The sequence below is a fragment of the Mixophyes fleayi genome, chromosome 1 (genome assembly GCF_038048845.1).
Source record: "Mixophyes fleayi isolate aMixFle1 chromosome 1, aMixFle1.hap1, whole genome shotgun sequence".
NCBI lineage: Eukaryota > Metazoa > Chordata > Amphibia > Anura > Limnodynastidae > Mixophyes > Mixophyes fleayi.
The window spans coordinates 204,272,095-204,280,888 of record NC_134402.1 but is presented as its reverse complement, the minus strand read 5'-3'; positions in this window follow the sequence as shown (position 1 = coordinate 204,280,888).

Sequence of the window (8,794 nt, the reverse complement as noted above, 5' to 3'; positions counted from 1 at the left end):
CTGATTTTGGGGCTGAGGGCTATTTATTAATTTAATTGTGAATATGTAATTTATTGCTGGGGCTGTTTGGAGGGAGGGAAAAAGGATTATGTATTAAATGGGAATACTATTAATTTAATGTTGGGGCTGGTTGGAAGGAAATAGATCTATTTAGCAAATGTGAATATTAGTATTTTAATGTTGGGGGTGGAGGGAGGCCTAATTTTAAAACTTGTGTGCTACTGATTTAAAATTGGGGCTAGTTGGAGTTTTCTAAATCTCATGTACCCATTTGTGAACACTAAACTCCAAGTAAGTATATTTTGGATGGGTTATAATTTATAATTTACCACCCAAAGTTTTCAGTTGTTGGCTACATTTTTCTATAGCGTTTTTTAAAAAAGAGGCATGTAAGAAAAGCTGGTGCACAGGTGGTGACATTATTTATATAAAACTATTAATAAGAGAGGTGACCTGTACTCAGTGGTACACTGAACTTCTGCTTGGCTCTGGTCAGGAAATAGTGCAGATGGATATTGAATCAGTAGCCCGCTGATGGATGAATATGCTAGGGTGGCAGGAAATGGCATACAGCAACCAGGAAAGTGTAACCAGAGCAGTTTGAGCAGCAGAGGGGAGATGTCTCCCAGTGGATGAGGAGGAGGATGGCAGGGCCATCTTAACAACATTATGGGCCCCCGGGCAAAGCAGTGCACCGGGGCCCCTAGATATAGATATATAGATGTATACATATACAGATATAGATATATAGAGATAGAGATAGATAGATGTACTTGCTCAGTGACCCTTGTATGTTTTTTTTGCAGGTTTTTTTCTTTTGCAGGATTATTTATTCTCATTAAGAGCCGTGCCTATGGGGCCCCCTTGCCCGTGGGGCCCCCGGGCAGCTGCCCATCGTGCCCAATGGAAAAGATGGCCCTGGAGGATGGGGAGAAAGATCCTGCTCCTATGGTTGTGTGGGCAGACTGGGGTCCTAGAAGTAATGAGGATGCAGTGAGGGGTATGGTCAGGGGCTCAATACAGACTGGAAGCTGAGTGATGAGATCTGATCAAGGGCAGGCTGGAGTCAGAGGAATAATACAAAATGGGGGAAATTATGATAAGGTGCTCAGTAGATACTGGAGGTTAGAGACTGGCCAGTGGAGAGCATGTTTGAGAAAAGCTGGTGTGCAAGGGGTCACATCTGAGCGAAAAGCTGGTACGCAGGGGGGTGACCTGTGAAAGAAAATCTGCTACACTTGGGGTGACATGAAAATAAATAGCTAGTGTGCATAGGAATGATATGTGAAAGAAAAGCTGGTGCACATAGAGATGATATGTAAAAGAAAAGCTGATGTGCAGAGGGTGACATGTGAGAGAAAAGTTGGTGAGCAAGGGGTGACGTGTGAGAAATGCAGGTGCTCAGGCAGAAAAGCTGGTTCCCTTGGTGGTGGCATATGTACTTGTAATCATAAAGCTGGTGGGTATGTGTAAGAAAAAGACATGCACTAGAAATGGACGGTACTAGGTTTACAGGAAATCTGAGGAAAAATGACTTTATCAAAACAGTAATGGATAGGTGGAATATGCATCTAACAGAGGTGGTATTGGCCAATATAAAAGAGCAATGTAAACATATTTGGTTATTAGGAAACTAGATGGGCCAAGTGGTTCTTCGTGGCCATAAAATTGTAGGCTTCTATTTATTAAATTTGAAATTATAAACATTTTCACTTTACAAAAAGCTATGAAATTCCATAGATTAATCAACCTTACAGTTTAACATGTCTAATTAAGGTTTCTTATACACAATTTAAAATTTAAGAAAACTATTGAATCTTTTCTACTCAAACTCCAAAAAGCAAGGTATCTGCTGCCAACCACAGGATGTAATGAAAAATGTTGCATTATTATTATTATTTTAAAATGGTGAGTTGTTGCTTTTTATTGTGGCTATATTTTTGTTGCATGAATATTTCAGGGGTGTATTTCTTATAGTTGATGCTCTCTGGGCCTGGGCTTTTACCGGAGGGGGAGGATTTGATAGATTCTTCTATTTCTATTGAATTCTTTAAGATATTGTTCTATCTCTCTCTTCTTGAAAATAATTTTCTTGGTAATAAGTGTCACAGAAAAACGGTATAATTTCAAGTAATATGCATGGAAAGTCCTAACAATATGGAGCTCCATGGGTCTAACTTTGACTTTTCCATCCTTCACTGAGTATAAGAAAAGCAAAGTCTTGCTCTGAGTGCCCTTGCCAAGAGCCTCCTAGGTTTTTCACCCAATATTTTTTCCTGCAACACCTAAAGGCCTGTTTTGTTTTATCAGACAAAAGTTTATTTAGGGCTATTCTCTGGGATTGATATTGTTTTAGAGGAGAAAGAGATTTTGGGGTAAATGTATCATAGTGCGGATTGTACAAGTCGCCGGAAATCGGCGAGATGACAGCTTAAATTTAAAGTTTCCGCTTTAAATTTAAGCTGTCATCTCGCCGATTTCCAGCGACCTGTACAACCCGCACTATGATACTTTTACCCCTTTCGGTTTAGTTTCCAGGTCCTGAATTTTGCGCTTCTCTTTACACTCATCCTTCTGCTTCTTGATAAATGTCTATAATCTAATGCATTCCCCTTGGATGACACATAGGGTCACTCTAGATGTTTTCCAATTATCACTAAGGGCTGTGTATTCTCCCAGAGCCGCCTCCAACTGAACCTTACTTGTAACATGTAAAATTTATTTCCGATTGGTGCAACAGAAGGAGATGGCGCACAATAATGTAGTATTTTTCAGAATTAATAGTCTGAACTCAGTGGGTATACGAGGCGTAACAAATAAAAAATTCAAAGATGTGCATTAATCCAAGCATCTGGGTGATCCTCCTACCTCTACCTGTTTGGATCTAACTCAGCTCTGATAGGCCTGCAGCACAGAGTATCTGGAAGCATTCCACTGAGTGAGCAGCACAACAGAGCATAAGACTGGAGTGAACGTATATGGTCTTTGAAAAACCAACCAGATACTTGGATTATTGCACATCTTTGAAGTTTTTATTTGTTACGCCTCGCATACCCACGAAGTTCAGACTATTAACTCTGAAAAATACTACACTATTGTGCACCATCTCCTTCCGTTGCACCTATCAGATTTGTTGTTTACCAACTGGAATTCCGAAGGAAGGCTGTCTTCTAAGTGGAAGAAGTGTATTACTGGGATTGGACTTATTAACACTTGCAATACTGCTTTGAGCGCTATTGTTTATTTCCTTCTGTTAAGTTCTATTGTAAAATTTATTTGTTAATCTATTAAGTCCAATGTCTTTGAGATGGATTGGTCAAGACTAGCGAGAGGTAAATGGGCACATGACCAGTGATTTGGCCTATGCCGGTATCTAGCAAAATATCCAAATGGCTAATAAACAGATAATTTATATAGCCAGAATGAGGATGCAAGAAGAATGTATTCAATCTCTCTTAGATGGGTGGAAAATCTCTCCTCACCCTATGGGCCTCATGCATTGAAACCCTGGAAGCCACTACTGATGTCTAACTGTGGTTCTAGTGCCCGATTAAGGTCTCTTCCTAATAATGTAGCTATAGGTTTAGGGTAATGTATCATTTTGTTTGTATGGCCATTATGGGTTTTTTTGTGCTCTCCCAGATCTCATCCTTGAGGTTAGGGTATTATCCACCTTGTCACTTTGTTGATATCCAAGAGAGTTTTAGGATCAGGATTATGCTTATGCTTAAGTTCTAATGTGGGGAGGTTTAATGGTTTCACTACTTCTTCCTTCTGTCTGGTGACCATGCCTATCAAGTGCCCCAGCAGGACCAATTTGTGAGCCGATGGCTGGGGGTGTTTCAGGTTGAACGCTGAGAGTAAAGTATTCATTAAGGTGTTGATTGGTCATTTTTTGCAAGAAGTCATTTAGGCACCCTGTCATGGGGAGGTGAGGAGATGCTTGTCAGTACTAGTCAAGGCTAAGTTTTATGACAGGGAATTACATGCTGACAAGGCAAAAGTCAACATATGGGCAATGATTTGATAGAACTCATCCATTCCTGGTAGGCGTCGATCGAGAATGCTCCATGCCCATTAAGTCAATTCCAGGATACAGCTTTGCGGGGGAGGGGGGAGAATAGTAATAAAAACACAATATAAAACAATCATAAAAAATGGTATAGAAAACGTTCCATAGATGAGGCCATGGTATTAAAATTGTGCCATGAGCTATTTAACAACAGTGGATTTAGGCTATAAGGTAGTAGTATTGTATGTGACAACCTGAATAACATAGAGAGTAGTGAGTAATGTTAATCATAAACATTAGAACATAATCTGTATAAAAACTAGTAGTGCATACAGTAAACGTAAAAATAGCCAACTAAGTAGCTGCTATGGATCGTACAGGTTGTTCATACCCATTGCACATATAAAAATGAAGAAGAATGGGATGACCCAGTGCATATATTGACCGTACCAAATGATGTGTGAAAGAGGGGCGGGTTACCAAATGCGTTTCGTCACTGGGCACCTCCCATTGATAAAGTCACAATTAGTGATGAAACGCGTTTGTACACCCGCCCCTCTCTCACACATTAGATCGGATTCATCTTACAAGAAGTGACGCATGCGTTCCACTGTGAAATGCACGCCAATCTGAAGTTATCAGCACACTTACTTTTTTTGGGATCCATCGGCGATTACCTCCATCACAATTTCTTTCCTGAGACTTTATGCACAATATATTTATCGTGTTTTAACCATGTGGATTTGAGACTTAAACAACAGATATACATATTAGCATCTCTGGATCCTTTCATCACGGTCACTATGACCCCTCTTACCTATTGTTTTTAGATTATCATTATGCTTAATTATGTTAATGATTGTCGTTTTAGCACTTTTATGAAGTCTAATTAATAAATATATATTCTAATCTTGCAATAGCCTTCTTCTACTCTTTACTTTAAATTCCACTTCAGTTTTCCATTTGGTATGGTTAATATATGCGCTGATCATCCCATTCTTCTTCAGAACATAATCTGTGGAGTACCCCAGTAAGGTTGCACCACCAGTCTGCTAAAAGGGGTCTTCCTTTGGGGAGCGAAATTTTAGAGGGGACTTGGTTTGATCTTCAGTTACTATGTACTTCCACACTAAGTTAATCGAGGCTACAAGCTATCCTTATATATGAGATTGTAATGGTTGGCTCCCCAATAGGGATACCTTAATAGGATGGGAGGGCGAAGGGATGGGACTCTCTATTATTGGGAATAAATCATCAAATAAGGGTCAATGAATTGGGGAGGGGGAAGGGAGACATTACGCCGAGGGCCATTAATACTAATGTATTCTAACAACCAACCCTTAGGACAAGATATGAATAACACAAGCTGAGAGAAAGAGAGAAGAGAGCCCTTTTTGGCTAGCTATTAGAGTTGGGACAGGGTGTCGAGACCACTGTGTCAGGTGTCTTTGGGTACATCCAAGTCTGCTGCAGATTGGTGTCTTTGGGATGTTCAGACTGTCACAGAAAGTAATCAAGCCCTCATAGTCCATAAGGGTAAAAGGTCTGTTGTTGTGGGACACATAAACACCTATGGGAGGCCCCAGAAAAAAAATCATATTCTGTTTATGGAGTTCATCCATGAGTGGCCGATTATCCGCTGCTGGAGTGTGTTCCAAGACAAATCTTAGAATATCTGAACTTAGTTAGCCTTTTTATTATATCTTCTTTGGCAGTGAAATAGTGGAGTTTGCAGATGTCATGTGTTCTCTTTAACTGGAGGCCACTATGCACCCTATCAAAGATTACTTGGGCGTCAAGATCATTGTCTGGGAGTTTGTTAAATCATCTTTGACATTCACAATATCCTGTGTGTGTACATTTCAGGGAATGCCTCTCACACTCAGGTTGTTGCCACCTCTGTTGTTAAGATCATCTAAGTGACTGCGGGTATCCATTAATTACTTAATTTCCTGCTGTTTAAACATTTTTTGAAGTTTGCAAATATGACTCTCTGTTGTGCATGAGATTGTAAAATTTCCTGAATTCTGATTTCTGAGAAGTAAAGGTCCTGCTTTGTTGGTAAAGATTGAAGGACTTGTTTAGTTGTAAGTGTTTTAAGTAATGGACTATCCCCTTCTTCCCCACAATCTTTTTGCAACTATAGAACTTCAGGTGCTCTGTCTGGCAAGGAATAACTAAACTCTTGAGACTGCATTAGTGTCAGTTGGGATAGGTTGTCTGTCATTGAAGTAGATGATGGTACAGATACAAAAATTTGCTTGAACACTGCTTTGGTAGATGATTCCTTTAGTTTTCCTCTATCTTTCTTAGTGACTCCTTTCTGACCATTCCCCATTAAAGATTTTTAAACCTGTTTTGTTACTAGTACAGTGATGCCTCATTGCCAGAAGATAGTTGCCACCTGTCCAGTTCTAGTGATCACTTTGGCAGGATCTTACAGACTCTAGTGGAGCCTTGCACTGGGATGAATGAGTGCTTGGTCTGGTCCAGCTAGTGGAAAGTCTTTACAGCATTTGGCTCAGTATTATGTACTGCTGGTCCGGCGTAAGCTCTGGCACAGTCAGTAAGGTGCACTCAGATAGCCTTACTAGTAGGGGATTTGATGGAGAGGTGCACACAGGGATTACGATACATGGGGGTGCACCAGGGAGATTGAGTCCTTCCCTTTTGCAATGGTCAGCATCAGAAGCACAGGATCCAAGGATCTGCCTGTGAGGTAGGTGACTGGAGAGGAGTGGGAAGTCCATCCCCAAGCAGGGGGAAGCACCAGGTGTCCAACGGCAGTCGAAGGATGGGATAGACTCAGCCCATTCTGTGATTGCTGCGGGGAGAGATTAAGTTGATGTTAGTCACAAATTACAAGAAGCACATCTCTTATATGCACCAAGATGGTTCTTGAAGCCCCTAGGTTAAATCCTCCCATGTATTAAGGTAGGCCTCAGACAATCAGATGGCAAATAAGTTGATTCTGAGCCAAATATTGGTATTAATAGAATATCTGATTGTTGTAGTGAGCGAATTTGGGCTCTGTATGCCTGTAAGAGAATCAACAGCATGGATTTTGCTGGATTAACTTCAAAGGGAATATGAGCTATCTGCACTTACTTACGAACACCTAAGCTGTCAGGCCACCCAAGCTTCTCAGATTTAATACGTTATGAGAGGCCTGGGATTGATTCCTAACCAAGGTCATGAATAAAAGTCAAAATAAAAATCTGATTTAGCCAGCCATTATAAATATCTGATTATTTAGAGGCTGTAAAACTACAAACTGTGGGCCAGTGCCTCTCCGGTATACCCCACGAGGGTGAAGTAAAACCAATATGACAATTGTTAACAAATAATCAATTTGAATAAAAAAAAATTGCCATTTGTTTATAAGAACTAATTCAATTCCAAAACACAATTTTATTTGCAGTGCAGTGGGACCATAATGTGGTCATTGGATGTACCAACATATGCAAATATATTTAAGTTTGAAAATGAACTTTCTGCTTTTTGCACTGAGGTTTCCAACAACATGTCCCTTTCAACTAATAATACATTCTTTTTACATGATCCAATATTTTGTGTCCCTCGTAAATGTCCAGTGCAGTATATTAAGCAGGCCATATTCCTGGATGGGATGTGAAATAATATAGGTCAGAAAAGGGACTGAGACAGCTAACAGATAAAAACTCTTTCTTATTTTATAACAGGTATGACATACTTCATTTACTTAAAGGCTAAATACATTGTATAGTGGCTGCATTGGCCAAATAGACAAAAAGACTAATTTCCAAATATAACCCCTATGTGTGCAATATTTACTACATACACTGTATTAGAGACTATATCAAGCACTTACCTGTATGGTAGCATTTCATCTTTGGGAGGCTAGACATATGCAGTCTTTTGTCTACAGGCAGCTCCCCACAGCAAGGCAAAACCCTGACATAATCTGATTTGAATTGAGTACTGGTAATAATATTATGGATTTTATTTTTACGAATGTAAATCTGTACTGGATCTTTGTTTAAAGGCATTTGGGAATACTGTAAGCATACTGTGGATTTGTATTTCCTTACTCATTAACTTTTTCTGCTGTTCAGTTACAATATAGGTAGGTCATTGACCTCTTTAATAGCATGCAGTGGTCCAATTGAAAAATATATTAAGACTCACTATACTCTCATAACTCATTGTACAAGGTGTGTTACATGTAATCACTTGATTTTGGGGACGTATTTTTGTCATCAGCATTCAAGAAAAATGATAAGGCAATAACAAGCATAAATTCCCTTAGATGTGGGCATAAGGCAAAAACAATAATACAATGGGAAACTTTCTGGATTTTTATTTTGGACTGTGTGTTCCTCAAAACAGGGCCCTCTTAAGAACATCTTGGGCCCCTGGGCACAGCAGTGCACCGGGGCCCCTATATATACAAAAAAAAAAAAAGATTATATATATGGGCCCTGCAGCCCAGGGGGGCCCGTCGGAGGCAGCAAAAAAAAAAAAAACCTAAAAAAAAAAGAAGAAAATACTTACCTTGCGGTCAGCTGGCGATCCGGCTCCCTCCCTGGTCTCCTCCTCCATCGTGCTCCGCAATGGATGTCGGGCGGGCGTGATGACGTCACGCCCGACATGCACTGCGAGCGCCGTATGGAGGAGACCATGGAGGGAGCTGGATCGCAAGCTGACCGCAAGGTAAGTATTTTCTTCTTTTTTTTTCAGGTTTTTTTTTTTTTTTGCTGCCTCCGACGGGCCCCCCTGGGCTGCAGGGCCCCCGGGCACCTG